This window comes from Harpia harpyja, chromosome 21 (assembly GCF_026419915.1).
Source record: "Harpia harpyja isolate bHarHar1 chromosome 21, bHarHar1 primary haplotype, whole genome shotgun sequence".
Taxonomy (NCBI): Eukaryota; Metazoa; Chordata; class Aves; order Accipitriformes; family Accipitridae; genus Harpia; species Harpia harpyja.
This window is the reverse complement of record NC_068960.1, coordinates 18,934,085-18,950,476: the sequence shown is the minus strand read 5'-3', so window position 1 is coordinate 18,950,476 and position 16,392 is coordinate 18,934,085. Positions and strand designations below refer to the sequence as shown.

Below are 16,392 nucleotides of genomic sequence, written 5' to 3'. Positions count from 1 at the left end.
GTGACATTCCACACCATAGTTATTAACCCTGAGAAACACGCTGTTGAGCTGACCAGCAGCTCCCTAAAGCACTCTCACATCTCCCCTCTTAATAGAGATCAGCCACTAAATAGAGCTACCAGCTGCCTTCAAGTCAGTCCTGACCTCCTACATGAGGGACCAGCACACTGGCAAGGATCCTTCCTAATTACTTCCATGAAGAGCCACCTCCCCAGATTGTTTTCCTCTTTGCCCTTTGGGAGAATTAGTGCACTTAACGCGATAATCTCACCTCAGTGTAATGCACAGACACCGCCAGGAGTCCCAAACAGGGGTACACCCGTATTCATTCGGCACGTACCAGCTTCAGAGCCTGGGGAACAAGCTGCCCCAGCAAAGGCGTCTCTTCTCATGCCTGAGAAGGAGAAGGTAGGGTCTGTCAGGTTTCAGGGACAAAGCAAAGGGAAGACCACCTGAATGACACTCTAAGTGCTGGGACATGGATTCTGCTGCTCAGGCGGGAGAGGGGCTGGGATCCCAGCAGGCAGATTGGGAAGCAGGCTGTGGCACAGGGAGGGTTTAAACACTCCTCAATCAGCATCATCTGCAGTCAGTGCCTGATTTAACCCACCCAGCATCACCAAGTCATCTGCTCACAGGGATGCATACCACCACCTATGGCACGGTCACAACACAGCTCCCGCTTCAAGGCCAAGCTGAGGTTTTCCTTTGTGCTTGCAACAGTAGGGACAGAAAGACCTCAAGATACTGCTGCCATGTAACACACACACCCCCACTCCCCCCATCTTTCCCCCTGCGCTGCAGCCAAAAGCCTCCCAGCACTTGCTAATCACTAATTAAAAAGGTCTTATAGCTCTGCTCTTGGGGAGGCTGGGAAAAACAGTTCTCCCCATCTCACGGGTGATGAAAAACCTGCACAAAAGGAGATGACCATTTGTGGTCCCCACAGACTACAGGCATGTCTGGAGCTCAGTCACTCCAGCAGATCACTGACCACCTGCAAATACACATGGCATTGCAAGGTTGCATCTGGTAGGGCAGACTGAATGCCTGCATCTGCTGTGAAATTATGGGGATTTTTTCTGTGCACATGCCTTACAGTCCCCAAACAAGTCTGATACACAGGTTAATACGCAGTAGTGATATACTCAGCTTATGACCCAAAAATGCATTTAAGAAAGATATTAGTCCAGTTTCCCCTCTGTACTTTACTGTTAGAAAGGGATGTTTTTGTAGCAAAATAGCAGAGAAAAGAAGAGGTCCAACCTAAGAAGCTCCAGCACAGCCAGAGGGCAACTGCACTCTTCCCATTTTAATGATGCACCAATATACGGCAGAGGGGAACTTCCAAGCAAAAGAAGCAGAACTAACATCTGAGGGACTTCTGGGGTCTCTTGTCCATATGTGTACATATGTATCCTTACCACTCTACAAAACACTACCTGCAAGACAGGCAGCTGCCCTGCCCAACTCTTACCACTTGCAGACTCATGTGCATGGGCAGCTCTCCTGGCATCACTGTGGATGCTCCGAGAGGCAGAGTCATCCTCTGCCACAGCTGACTGCTGCACAACACGAGCACTAAGCACCTTGAGGTGATGTTGTCCCCAGATACCTCCTGTAAATAAAAACAGAGCAAGAACTGGGTTTTATACTGTGTACATTACATCACACATACCCAAAACCAGGCTGCGTACTGGCACCACAGTGACTTGCAGGCATGCACAGGGTGTTCATCCAGGTGCTCTGTAACCCACAGCAGCTGCAAGGGGAACAGGGGCAAGTCTTTAGGAGGACAGGCAAGTTGCTGCCTCTCATTTGGGAGAGGGCTTATGAATGCTAACCCCAAAGCACCCAGAAGAGGGACAGCACAGACACTACACCCCCGGGAAGCTAAAGGAACAGCAAGGGAAGAGATGACAGCTCAGTGACAGCTACATCAATGCACACAGAGCAACACTGCATCTGCCAGCACACTGTTCAGCACAGCAGGACCAGACCCCAATGGCCCATCACCACTGCCAGTGGGAACGGCATCAGAGGAGCCCCAGGACCAAGCAGTCTTCAGCCTTCATCATTTCAGCATTTCATTTTTCCCCTCAAGCTACTTTTCAGTTACTGAAATCCTTCTGTAAGTCTGGAAGCCCTTGTGCCTTGGTGTCTCTCCATGAGCTTCATCACAGCCATCAAAAGAAAACAATTCTACTGAATTCTCCCAGTTCCCCTTTTCAACTCCACTGTCATGCAGATACAGACTCTCTGAAGCAGAGGATCTCAGCCCAGGACCCAAGCCTTGTTTCACACTAAATGAGCTCTGCCAGACATCCAAAAAAGATCACATCAGTCATTCTGCTTCAGAGCTAGAACTCACCGTTTCTCAGCATGGAAAATTACATTACCTACATGTAGCTAATGCATGAAAAGCTTTCAAAGGTCAGAAAAATGAAGCCATCAATTTATCACAAAAAGTAACTTCCTATTAAAGCTTTTCAAAGCCTGAGCTCTCTAGAGCAAACACTCCACCTAGAGCAAGCTGTGCCAGACCCGCTCACCCAGGGCTGCAAGCACCAGCAGGCAACTCTCAGCATCGTCACTGCAGCCCAATCGGGCTGCACACACGTCCGGTACCACCAAACATCAGCCATCACTCCAAAGGGGATCCAAGCACAAGACCATCGGTGGTACAATCCCCCCTGCCTGTGCAGGGGGTCTTGGCAGAGCAGACCCTCACTCCCCAGAGAGGGGGCCCTGTGCTCTTGCACTGCCTTTCCTACAGGCACCATCCCAGAGCAAGGTCACCAGTGGGGTGATCTCAGCCGGCCACATCCTGTCCCCTGCCCTCAGGGACAACATATGGCTGAGCAAAGCATGGCTTGAATGGCATCAGAGCACCCAGATGCACTACCAACCCTTCCTTCAGGGAGGGAGAGAAGCAGCAAGGGACTCAGATGGCCCCAGCCACAGAGGTCCCTCTCCCACCCTGCCCAGCAGCTGAAGGGGAGCAGAGACCACAGCAACTGGTTCCACCCAAGCAACAGCATCCAGCCCACCCTGTGACTCTGCCTGGGACGATTCAGTGCCACTGCAATGGCACTACCGTCCCCCAGCTCTGTGCCCATCCTCCAGCTACATGGCCTTTCTTCATACCTTTCTGCATCCCAAAAAAACCACACAGTGCCCTGGCTCTCAGTGGGAGGGCATGATTTGGCCCATGTGCTCTCATTCTGACCCAATGAGACACAGATAACTGTGCAATTTTGAGACAACCACATAAAATAGTGGGAGGCTCCAGCAGCATTTGCTGAGCAGACAGGCACAGGGATGCAGGAAAGCAGCAGCAGCAGGGTCATGAGGCTGCCCAGGGCCAGGAGCTGCAGGGGCTAGCACTCGTCCCTTCCTCCTTTAGGTCCTGCAGCCCCCAGCAAACAGGCTGTGGCGTTTTACACAGCCTCAGTAGGATACAGCATCACTCACCTGCCACAGCTGACCACAAAGACTCCATTTAACATCTCAACATTAAAGCAGGGAAAGACTTGAAGCAAGTCAGAAGGGAAGAGCAAGAACAGCCTGGAGAGGATGCGGGCTGTAAGGAGGAGAAACTCCACCCCAAGCTGAGCACAGCTCTGGCCCTCGCTGCTGCAGAAGCAGCCAACACACATTTCTCCTTTTGGGAGAGACACAAGCCCCCATGAGCGGTGGCTGTGGCCATGCCTCCAGTGCTGCGGCAGCCAGAAAGCAGCCAGGCACTGCCGGTGGTGCACCAAAGGGCGTCCCCATGCCCTCACCAGCTCCAGCCACTGGGAGCCAGGACAGACAGGGCTCTCGGTTACACTTTGGCTCAGCTCCCTGCCACAAGCGACATCCCCTGCAGTTATACTTCCAAGCGCTGCCTGGGTTTCCCCAGCCATGCTGCTGCTGGCTCCAGACGCACAGTCCTCTGCCCCAGCCCTGCACTGCTCCCCTGCAATTCCCAATGCTAATGATGCTGCGATTTGGAGGGCAGTAAACGAGAATTACTGTGGCTGAGCTCTGCGCAGATGACAATCATTTGGCCTCTTAAAAAAATTAAATCCTTAAAGCTAACAAGAACAGTGTTTGCTCTCAAGTTATAACTCACTGGAAGTAAAGGGCTGATAATTAACCCATTGCCATAATGACTGCCACACTGAGGATAACATCTTATCCCTTTCTGGCCACTGTTTTAATTATCCTGTGGGAACACACAATACATTGTCACCGAGTTCTCACCCAGAAAGGCATCAAAAGTGCAACTTGCTCCCCACTAACATCACAGCAGATGTCACTTTGAGAAAGTCATGATAGCTCCTTGCACTGCACAGGTCAACAGATGCCTCATCCCAAAAGAAGCTGTTCTCCAGGAAGAGACACCGAGATTACATCACTTTCCCTGCAGAGGTTCTGGCTCTTCTGCAGCGTGGAGCAACCCCACCAAAAGCATTTGGCTTCCTAACACCTCCAGCCCCCTCTCCCTGCACTGGAGAAGACCACCTGAGACTGACACAGCTCCAGTGTGCAAACAAAAATGGACCGTAGGTGCCCCAGGTCTGGGAAACCTTTGAATGATTGTTGTTAGCATCAAAATAGATGTGGATTTTTGCTTAGCAGAAGAGGAGAAGGAAGAACATAAGCTAATTCATGCAACTATTACGAGAAATACCAAGTTTTTGAAACTTTAGACGAGACAACTAACTTAAAAAAAATATTAACCAAGACCACCTTCAGTGGGGTGAAAGCTGCAAAGGTCTGCTTTCAGGACCCCAGGGATAGGCTAGGATAGGAAGTTTCCCACCTAACAGCACTACCTTTTAGGGAAGAAAAGCAGCTACTCAGCAAGTTCTCAAAATGCAGGACAACTTCCAGGGACCACATGGGAGTTCTCAGTACCACAATAAAATTAATTCAGGCAAGTAAAGCAAAACAGCTGCACCCCAGAGGATGATACCATCAGGGGAAGCCCAGGTTTAAGTCCTACAAAGCAACTTTCCTTGGTTTTAATTATTTTCAAGGTTACTGTTTGACAGGTAAAATATTTACAATAAAGAAGGAAGACAAATAGCTCCCTCCCTATTTTACTGCTGTAATCGTCAGTTGAGAGCAAGAAAAAGTACCTGTAGGGGAAAGATAAAGAGGATAAGCGAGCTGCTTCCAAGCACCACACTTTGCATCCCCTTTTGAAGAGGAACACATAGGAAAGCTGAGCATAAGTCAGACAAACTGGTCTTTTACTTGCACACTTTTCAATGGTGCAAACATGCATCCAGCCAGCCTAAGGACCAACCCCAGGCTGCTCATCCCCACATTTAAGCATCCTGCTGACTCCTGGCCTAAAGGAATCAACATCCAGGACTAGCCTCCTCATTCTTTTTTCTTTAAAGAGATACTTAACTTCTTGCTCCTATTCAAGAATAAGCTTTTCAAGGAGCACATCTAGACAGACTGTACTCTTAGGAGAGCCATTTCCGCCGGTTTGGCTGGCTGAATTTCAATGCCACCTGTATGAGAACTCTCTCGGTCCCCCCATTCTCAGGCAAATCTGAGAAAATCCAACTTTCAGCAACAGAAGAGGAAAATAATCTCCAGGGGGATGAAGCAGAGCTCAGAGCTGCTCCACACCAGGATGACCCGTGGCTGCAAGAGCCAGGACACCAGCCAGGAGGCTGGGAAGAAAACAGCCTGCTGCTAGCAATGTCGCCTTACTGGATCTCACATTTTCTACGGAAATCTCCTCAAAACAAAGGAAAAAAAGCCCTAGTAATGGAATTAACCTGCCAGATAAGGAAGCCTCAGGTCACACAGCAATGCACCGGGATTACTGCAGAACCCGGTAAACGCACTGTTCAAAAGAGCAAATCTCCTCTGAAAGCAACGCAGCCACAGAGACAACGAAATCTCCCTTAAAAGTGAAGACCTGCTAAGAGAAAAAGGCGCTGGCGGCACAGCAGCGCCTGCACCCGCCCCTCACCGCGCTCCCAGGGCGGCCGGGGCAGCACCACCCGGCAAGCTCTTTTCACGCGAAAGGACTGAAATCGAACAGCAAAACAGCATTGCAAGGGGATGAAGTAATCCCACCCCTGCAGTTAGTGTTTTCCTATCCAATTAGCTACTCCAAGTGTAAGAGGAAAAAAGGGAAGGGAAAAAAAAAAGCGTGCTGCAAAGCCAGGAGATGTTTTGCAACTCCCGGGCTCCTGCTGCACAGCCCTGTGCTCCCAACAGCCACGGCAAGGTGGAGGACACCCCTGTGGGAAGGGGGGAGAAGGGGGGAGAAGGGGGGGAGAAGGGGGGAGAAGGGGGGAGAAGGGGGGGAGAAGGGGGGAGAAGGGGGGAGAAGGGGGGAGAAGGGGGGAGAAGGGGGGAGAAGGGGGGGAGAAGGGGGGAGAAGGGGGGAGAAGGGGGGAGAGCTCCCCACCACAGCCCGCTCACTTGCTCCGCCGTCCCTCGGGCGCTTCCCGCGGCGCAGCCGACCCGCACGCCAGGGATGCAGCCGGGGAGCTCCGGCGCGGCCCCGCTACCACCGGCGGCCGAGGACAGCGAGCTCCGGCCGTGGCCCGGGGGAGGCCGCGGAGGAAGCGGGCGGCGGGGGCGGAGGGGCGGCACCGGGAGCCACCCCCGCCCGCCGGACAGCCCAGCCCGCCCCGCCCCGGGATGCTCGGCCGCCGGGAGGGCCCGGGGGGAACGGGACGGGACGGACCCGCCCGGCCCGGGAGCGCGGCGGGTGCGGGGGCAGCACGAAGAGCGGCGGTGAGCCGGTGCGTGCTCCCAGCAGAGCCCCCCGAGCCTGTCCGGAGGGCTGCTGCCCGGCGGGGGCGTGCAGCGGCGCTTACCGTGGCTCAGCCGAGTCAGGAACTCGCTGCTCCGTTGCGATTCACTTTCTCAGTTCAACAAAACCGGTTTGAAATTGCCCCTTAAAGCGCTGCGAACGTGCACAGAGCAGCAAGCAAGCCGGGCCTGCCTGCAAATGCAAAGTGAAGTACTTCAAGCACCGGCAGCTTGCACCGCAGTCATCTACCTTCCGCGCCGTGCCGAGCGCTCCGCGGCCCGGCAGGCAGGTGGGAGCACAGGCAGGGTAAGTAGCACGCCACCCGCGCTGCCTGCTCCCCACGCACGGGGAAGGCCGTCTGGTGAAAACCTTCTTGTTGCATTTTTTAGTTCTTAAGTGCTTACGCTTATAACCTCAAAGTCAGGAGACATCTGCTAGAGCAGGGTGGCTGGAAAAAATGAAACGCTGTCTTAAGCTAGATGTTCCTTTTAAATTGTGCAAAAACACTACACTGATAAACACACAGAGGCAGGATGCTATAGACTGCAGGCAGAACACGCACCACTTCACAGGCTCAGATGTGAGGTCTCATGTGCATCAAAGCAGTGTGCCAGCCTCGCGGTGTTGGTGGCTTGGGGAATCCTGCTACCCTAAGAGAAGCCAGAGGATCAAAGAGCCACGGTGCTCTTCCATCACTACAAACTCCTCTTCGAGGGCTGTTGCTCTTCCCTGTGTTCCCTCAGGCCCTGCTAATCATTTCTCCTCTCCCCTCCTCACTTGCCCTGCTTTCCACTGGTGATGCAGCTGGAGCTGGTAATGCTTTCCAGCTGCACACCTCTGCTAGCTGCCTGCAGTCACCCACAGACACAACCCACCTGCAACCTGCCACGTTGTGGGTGGGCACCTGCATGCACAGAGGCACAGGGGAGGACAAGGGACAGACAGCTCTGGTGGGTTTGGGGTGAGTGCTTCTGTGCACCCCTGTGTGCTGAGGGGCTGCACATCCCTGCACATCTACCTGCCATGCTGCAGGGCCACAGAACATTTAATTCAAGTTAAAAAATTCTAAGAATGCTCAAACAGTGACGACTTGTATAAGCAGCCTCTGCTGCCAGCCTGATAGGTTTTTGTGACTACCTTTCATTAGCAATGCCCCTAACATCAGGTTTTGCCTGCTGATTTGGAGATTAAGACTTCTGTGATTTACCAGCTGAGCTGCCCAGAAGCACTCGGAGATAAACTTCCCATGAAACCCTGCATTAGCATTAACCTTTGGGCTGTGAATAGCAGGGCCTCATCAGTCCGACTCCAAAACAGCATCATCCTCATGCTTCTCATTTGGCAAAACACAGCACACAAAGTAAACCATATAATTCAGTAGGGGGAAAAATATACTCTAGGACTAAGAAGGAGATACTGCAGTGCAAATGTCTGCTGAGAAAGGCAAATGCATTTTTCTTTGTATGATTAAACAGAAAAAAACTCATGATAGGCCCACGTCTGGCAGAGGAACTGTGGTATGAGCTGGGCTCCCAAGCCAAAATGCTCGAGGCATGCTCTGAATAAGGAAGGAAAAACACTTTCCCTTCTCAATCAAGAGCACCCTTGATGCAAAGCATCAGAGCCAAGAGAGGGCTTGTGGGGTAGAAGTGGCTCCTCATGAGGGCTCGGGCTGAGCAGCTGCTCTGTGAGAGGCTGAGCCTGAGCCTGCAAAAGCAGCATGGAGCGCAGGTTCTGACCCACACAGCACTTGCACAGTTAATAGTTATGGCGTGTAAAGAGAGGGGGGACTGAAATACTTAACATTGGTTGCATTTCACAGCACTTCTTTGTCCATGCTGCTGCCCACTTAGAGGGGAGTAAACTGCACATGCTGTTCCTCTCTGCACTTACTCTGGCAGCAGCCTTCCCCAGGCTTTTCTGCAGCTGTAGGATTGCTGTGAGGAGGAGGCCACAAGGGGAACAGTAGCAGGGCACGGCTGCCCAGCCTGGGGGTCCAAAGCCAGGATGTCCTGAAAGCCAAGAGATGCAAAGGTCTCAGGACAAGTAGAAGGAAACTGGAGAATGCTAGAGGGCTTTTTTGCTTAATTGATTTCTAGCAGTGATGACTTTGTTGCATCAATTGTTGCCATTGGCCACCCTGCCTTAGCAGGGAGCAAAGGCCGCTGCAAAGGCATGTCACAGTGTCATAAGCATCCTTCTCCCCCATCGCACTATTCCTATTTTAGATCGCTTCTCCACACAGTTGGACAAAGGGGCTCTTAACCTCTCTTCAGGCAGCTCTAAATCAGCTGTGGAACAGTGGGCTACCAGAAAAATGAGCTATAATTAATGCTGAAAGTCTCTCACTTTCCAGTTCTCTATATGCTTATGAAGAGCAATCATTCTGTGATGGCAGGGCAGCCTCATGGACAACAGTCTTCCTGAGTGTGGTTGCTTTTTCAGGGTCGAGACACCAGCTATGCTTTAAATCACCAGACAGCGTGTGAACAAGGCTAAAAAAAAAAACTTCAACACTGACACTTTGCACCCGTGAGGCCAAATCCTGCCCTGGCAGTACAGCTCCAAGAAACTCAGTGCATGTGCACTCCTGTTTATCATGCTTCAAACACGGGTACCATCAATCTCTGGCTGGGGTTGCAGATGAGACAATGGCAAAAAAACCATCCCATTTGACACACCAACTTCACTTCTGGGATAGCTGCTGGGCCTTTTCTTTTGCTCATCAATGACTGCACCTTCATTACAAGGCCTCCTCCATGTAAACTGGCTGTCTATGGTTTGAGACCTAGCAACAAAAACTTTATCTTACTCCTTCTCTTACTATGCAGGCTTCCAGGTCCAGGACTTCAGCCACAGCTGATAAGCACAGTTTGTAACGAAGGTAACTCCTAATGAGCTGACACAAGATGCAGCAATGGATGGTACTCACTTGGTGAAGCACTGATCAAAGACCTGTGCTTTCTAGTTGGAGAGTGTAATTAACAATAGTTTCTAAAAAATCACATTCAGGTTGATGAAGAATGCTGGGTTTGAGAGCTCAAGAGTGTTAAGCTATCTCATGATCTGCAGCACAGATACAGCATAAACTCAACACAGTGCCCCTCCTTCCCAAGCAGGAGAAGTGCTTTTCTTCATTTCCCGGCAGCCTGCAACCTGTTGCCTAACCGAACCTGGCATGTGGGCTTACAGGGCTATGGGACTGTCCCTTTGTAGGCAGTGGGCATTTGAAGTTCTCATGCTGGCAGACATGGCCCAGCCTTGGCCCTGCTCCCGGAGAGGTCTGGCACATGGCTGGTGGGGATGAAGGGGTCTGATGTCAACAGCAGCAAGGTGGAGAGTCTGCTCCAAGAAAAACGGCAGTCCTGATAATGGTTTGGGAGATTCCTGCCTCAGAGGAAGGAGGAATGAGAGGAAGGAGAGCTGCTGAATCCCCTGAAAGTCTTCATACAACAAAGTCCAGGCAGTTCTTTGGTCCTGATACTCTGAATTTCTTGCCAGGCCACAGACACTCAGGTTATGTTCAAGCTACTTGCCCTCTCGGGTTCACTTATGACCCCCCCCCCCCAACACCCAGATCCTTAATCCCCCCCTTTCTGGACTCCCACTTCACCTTGAGACCTCCTGCTTAACTCTTCAGACTAACATATGGTGCCATGAAAAGCTGGAATCAGGACTCAATATAGGCTCAGGCTTCACCTAACTCTTCAGCCGTGTGAGGGCTAGAATGTGCAAACAGACCCATATATGCAAACAGACCCCAGCCACAGGCTGTGCAAAGAGTTTCTGAACACACCACTGATCCCTGCTAGGAATGTGAGGTATCAGCATCTTCTGAAAAAATAACAGGCACCCAAATGCAACACTCCATGCATCTGTCCTCCTGCCTCTGGAAAAGAGCCACAGCTTTGGGCCAGTTCCCTCTTGCCTTCAGCTCCTGCTAAAGCTGAATTCACCTGACAGAGAAAATAAAGAAGGTTTCCAGCTTCTAATACCTCTCATCCAGTCCTTCCACACTCTGCCCCAGCTTGCAGGAGAGCACAGTCTTTTCTCAGGTGATTTAATTGTCAGGGAAACATCTTCCCAGACAAACCACATCACCGCAGTCAGAATTAGCCCCTTATCTGGGGCTTTTGAATTTAAATGAAGGCCATGGCCACTCAACGACTCCCATTTGTAAGGCCAGGGCTACTTTGTCAGCTCAACCTAGAGATAAAAACTGAAAGCAGAGGTGGTAAAGTACAGGCTGATCTACTGGGAGCAGCAGGGCCTTGGAGACCCTCTCAGCCACCCCATTAGTAGATCTGCACTTGACACCTGTGCTCCCCTCACAGGAGCTGGACCAAACTCTCATTCAGGTCAAGGCTGGGTTCAGCCCTAATAAAGATAAATACCAAATTCACAGGGAATTCACCTTGTGTTTTCGCAGCCAGGCGTGGTACAGATCTGGTGATGCCTACTGGAATGATGTATCTGATTTAATATGATCAAACCCAAAACTGTTCAAAGTTGTTATGGTCTTCCAGAGTGTTGGGCATGATCAAATTGTCTGGGGAAATTAGAAAGCTATGAAAGAGGGTCTTTATGGCTGGCCCATCTTAAAAAATCTTACTTGTAAAAGCTATAGCTGCTGATTGCAACACAGCACCTCTGATGGCTCTTAATCAGTACTTGCTTCAAAGTACAAAGGAGAACTGAAGCAACTTTTTCATCTGCAGACTGACTCCCTGCTAAGAACTACCTACCTCTGCTGATGACTGGAGTTTCTGTCTCTCAGTGCACTAAGTGGACATACCAAAAGGAGTGTGAAGCTGTTCAGGAGATGGAGAATTACTGCTTTGGGCAGATGACATGGTATGGAAACAACAACCCTTCCAAGATGTTCCGGGTGCCCACCACTAATATTTTTTCCAGACATGAGGCATTAAAATGATGATACAAGAAAGGAATTTACATTCCTTTGACATCAAAAGCAGCAGATAGGAACTTTTGTGAATAAATCTGAGAGCTGGAGCTGTCTGATAATGCCGACCTTGCTGACAAGGATGAGAAGTGGAAGGTGATTCTAGCACAGATATCACCAGTGAATGCAAGGATGTGCTCCCAACAGATGTGTGAGCGAGAAACTGTGAGAGATACGAGTAGAAATCAGAAGTCCTTCCAGAAATTATATGCATGTGTCTGCACATCTGGAGCATTTCAAAATCACTTGAAATGAAAGATTCTTATTCAGTTTCAGCTGAATGCACTCAGAGAGATGAAAAACGGACAGCTGAATTTGGAAGTCTTTCTAGCTGAAAGTGCCTTGAAAAACTCTGTCTTATGTCTTAAATCAAGTTCAGGAGTAAAGAAAAGGAGATTTCCAGAGCATGGAGACTTGCAGTAGTTTTTTTAATTCTAGAAGAGGAAGATGAAACTGAGTAAAGGAAAACAACGAGCTTGATTCTGAGCATGATTGCTGCCCACAGGGAATGGGATGGAGCTCATCAAATGCTCTTACCTATGCAATAGATGATGTGATGGCCCGGAGCTGAAAGGTCTTGTCTGAGACTGGCAGCAAAGATGAAGATGATGTTAATCTGATGTTAGTCTGAATTGATTAATCAGATCTTAATGTGGCAGTGATGTTTGTAGAAACTTAGATACCTTCCTCCACCTGATGCAGTCTTTTCCATCATTAGCTTTCACATATAGCCTGTCTTAATCGGTTTTGCGCAGAAGACTTTGAGACACAGTGCCAAATGCTTTATTAAAATCTAAATATGTTACTGCATCCTCTTCTAGCATCAGTCACTGCACCACAGACTCAAAACTGGCATTACCCTTCTCCTCTAACTCCTATTATTAAATAAATAGGGAAAATAACAAAAGAGCAATTAGGAAAAGCAATTCAAAAAGCCATGGCTTATTGTCCTTTCTTTGCTACCAGAACAGCCCAGTGGACTCTGACTGTGTGGACCTCTGTTTACATGGGATATAGCAGTGTCTGGAGGTTTTTCTTTCTCAGTATATGTTCCATTTCAGTAAGTGCTGAAGCAGATTTATTTGTACAGTTACTGCCAGGTCTCTTCTCTTTTATACCTGGCATCACATTGTTTTCCAAACCTTTGGACTTTCACCAGTTTTAATCTTCTGTACTACAAGCAGCATGGACAACCCCACCCAAGAGCATGCATGGTTACACCAGGCCCTGCTCACCACACAGCAGGCATTGCCTCCTTCAGCGGTCAGCCCGGTGCCTGGGCAATAGCCACAAAGAGCTGCTGCAGCAGTGCCCAGTTTGACCAGTTGCTGCCTCTGGGCAGAGAGCAGGCATGGGGCCATGGGAAGCTCTTTCGTCACGTGCTCCACTGCTTGATGCCCGCAGAGCTGGCAGAGGCAGTGGGGTAGCAGGGTGGCCAGGCTAAGCCTGCCTGTGCTCTCCTCCATGCCACTGCACAGACACTTCCCAAACAAGTACGGCAAAATAACCCTCACTGTCCTGACCAAAAATACCTTAAGATGAGAGAAGATAGGCCCTGTCAAAGTTAAAGGTTTGGTGTTCCTTTCTTCAACTCAAAGGAAGACATTTGGGAATAAACATAAATGTGTTTGACTGGGAAGCCTTGCCTCTCTGAGGTACGTATGCCCCATGTTTGAACTTCCTCTAATAAGCAAAGAGTCAGAAGCATTTTAGCCTTTATCCATGAGTATTACAACGGCAGATGAGAAAATAAATTTGTTGTACACTACCAGCAGCTCTGAGAGACATAGGAAAAGGTTTGTCTTTGGCTCTTGCTCCTCTCCATCCTCCACAGGGCTCAGACTCAAACTTAGCATCAGCCAGAGCCTCAGCTTGCTGGAATCAGAGGCTCGGGGTCACAGAATCATAGAATCATTTAGGTTGGAAAAGACCTTTAAAATCATCGAGTCCAACCATCAACCCAACACCACCATGCCCACTAAACCATGTCCTGAAGTGCCACGTCTACGCATTTTTTGAACACCTCCAGGGATGGTGACTCCACCACTTCCCTGGGCAGCCTGTTCCAATGCCTGACAACCCTTTCCGTAAAGAAATTTTTTCTACTATCCAATCTAAACCTCCCCTGGCGCAACTTGAGGCCATTTCCTCTCATCCTATCACTAGTTACTTGATAGAAGAGACCAGTACCCACCTCACTACAACCTCCTTTCAGGTAGTTGTAGAGAGCAGTAAGGTCTCCCCTCAGCCTCCTCTTCTCCAGGCTAAACAACCCCAGTTCCCTCAGCCACTCCTCATAAGACTTGTGCTCCAGGCCTTTCACCAGCTTTGTTGCCCTTCTCTGGACACACTCCAGCACCTCAATGTCTTTCCTGTAGTGAGGGGCCCAACGCTGAACACAGTACTCAAGGTGTGGCCTCACTGGTGCCAAGTACAGGGGGACGATCACTTCCCTGGTCCTGCTGGCCACACTATTTCTGATACAGGCCAGGATGCCGTTGGCCTTCTTGGCCACCTGGGCACACTGCTGGCTCATATTCAGCCGGCTGTCACCAACACCCCCAGGTCCTTTTCCGCTGGGCAGCTTTCCAGCCACTCTTCCCCAAGCCTGGAGTGTTGCGTGGGGTTGTTGTGACCCAAGTGCAGGACCCAGCACTTGGCCTTGTTGAACCTCATACAATTGGCCTCGTTGAACCTCATACAATTGGCCTCAGCCCATCATCGATCCAGCCTGTCCAGATCCCTCTGTAGAGCCTTCCTACCCTTGAGCAGATCAACCTTCCCTCCCAACTTGGTGTCGTCTGCAAACTTACTGAGGGTGTACTCGATCCCCTCGTCCAGATCATTGATAAAGATATTAAAGAGAACTGGCCCCAAAACTGAGCCCTGGGGAACACCACTTGTGACTGGCCACCAACTGGATTTAACTCCGTTCACCACAACTCTCTGGGCTTGGCCATCCAGCCAGTTTTTCACCCAGTGAAGAGTACACCTGTCTAAGCCATGAGCCACCAGCTTCTCAAGGAGTAAGGGTCACATCCAAACGCCATCGCCAGCGCAGCTGATGTACCCACTGCCCCTAGCCTTCGTGCTCCCATTCAAGCTTCATGAACATAGGAACACCACCACAGGCCAGAGGCTGCTCACTGTGTACTCCGTGATGGACAGGGAGTTCAGGGTCACAAGCCATACAGATTACACCAAGCCCAGTACACTGTTTCTACCTGCAGCAAACAGCAGAAGCACAGGACACAGTATGCAACCAGGCAACATATAGTGTTATTTCCCTGGCAAACTGTGGACAAGAGACCTTCTTCCCCAGAGCTCAGATCTTTGCATTTAATTCCTATTGGTGTTTTTTCCCATGAGTTTTGCTAATAGTTTTTTTTTTTCCCTTTTAACCCATGCAACCTTTGGCATCCACAGCCTCCAGTGGCAATGGGCCCAGAGTTCACCCCCCATCCCCGGGGAGCTGCACTTCCCAGGGAATTAACTGATAGTGTGCAAACACTCAGAGCATCAAGTGGTCATGCAAATCTCACAGCAATGCTCTCTAGCAGAATTGTTTAATGCTTTCCAGCACAGAAACACACACTGGGTGAAGAAGTGGTTCACTTTGAGGGAGTCTGGTCTGCTGGGGCGCTCCCAGACCACAGCTGCAGCAAGTCTCTCCTTTCCAAGAATCTGTTCTTGTGCAAGAAGGTCTCTCTCATGCCATCAGAAGTGAAGCAGCCCATAGTCAATGATGTTTGGGGAGGTGTGGATGAGCATGGCATTTGTGAGAACTCTGGTGAATTACTGCAGGCATTTCAGAAGTCTGCCCAACACTGTCCTGAGCCCTAGTACATGAGTCCTCAGCAGAAGAAGCCCTGGTCCGTGGGTGGGTGGGTGCTCTTTGTCCCACAAGAACCCCATCTTCTCCTTTTCACAAGAACCCATGCTGTGAGAAGGTTGGGGAAAAGAGGAAAGACCCCTCAGGTTTCCATTTGGCTGCATTTTCCCAGACTGTAAATCAGCTAGTGAGAAGCCTTGAGGGCAAAACAGCCCCATAAATACCTTAGCAATACCAGAACTCTCTGCAAACAACTGGACAAGACCCTTTCCTTGTCTGACAGCTCCAATGATATTGCTTTCATTTGGTGTGAACTAAGACCTCAGCTTGGGTTCAGGATTTTGAGGATGTGCTAATGTGATGATCTTTAACACATTCACCCCCCAGGTGGGGGATTAATCCACTACTTCCCATGTGGCATAAAAGCTACTGGCCTGGTTTTATGGGGACCTGCATGTGTTAAATGCATCATCTTCTACAGGGACATGGAGGGAAAGATCCAGTTGTTACTGCAGCGCATCAAAAAAACCACTGGCAGAGTAACACAGCAGCCAGAGGAAGACCGCTCCTGCACATGGTGTTTGTAGGGGCTGTGTGATGAATTGCTGCAGATGTTTTCCAAACACCCTGGCCAAATCTCCAGATTTGTAGCTTTCTCTGTCCCCGAGTCTTACTCCACAGCACAGCTCTCCTTGCTGAAACACTGTTTTTCCCCCAAACCACAGTACCGCACTTCCTTCCACCCACATGGCCAAACAGGATCTCTTGAGAGCTGTACCGGATTTGCACAGCCTGGGCAGAGATCACCCACTCCGCAGG

General features: G+C 50.2%; 1 protein-coding gene across 2 annotated transcripts in view; it reads right to left on the bottom strand.

Moving 5' to 3' along the window:
• Window positions 1-6,548, bottom strand: part of LOC128134909 (ankyrin repeat and fibronectin type-III domain-containing protein 1-like) — a 257,182-nt gene extending 250,634 nt beyond the window's left edge. Inside the window, exons 1-3 of one of the 2 annotated variants that reach the window (XM_052773179.1) lie at window positions 6,442-6,542; window positions 1,478-1,618; window positions 272-394 (exon numbers count right to left, since the gene is read on the bottom strand). The gene's annotated coding sequence lies outside the window, so the exon portion shown is untranslated. Of the gene's footprint in view, window positions 1-271; window positions 395-1,477; window positions 1,619-6,441 lie in introns of both variants that reach the window. The other variant, XM_052773181.1, reaches the window with a different exon arrangement.
• Between the last annotated feature and the right edge of the window lie 9,844 nt (window positions 6,549-16,392).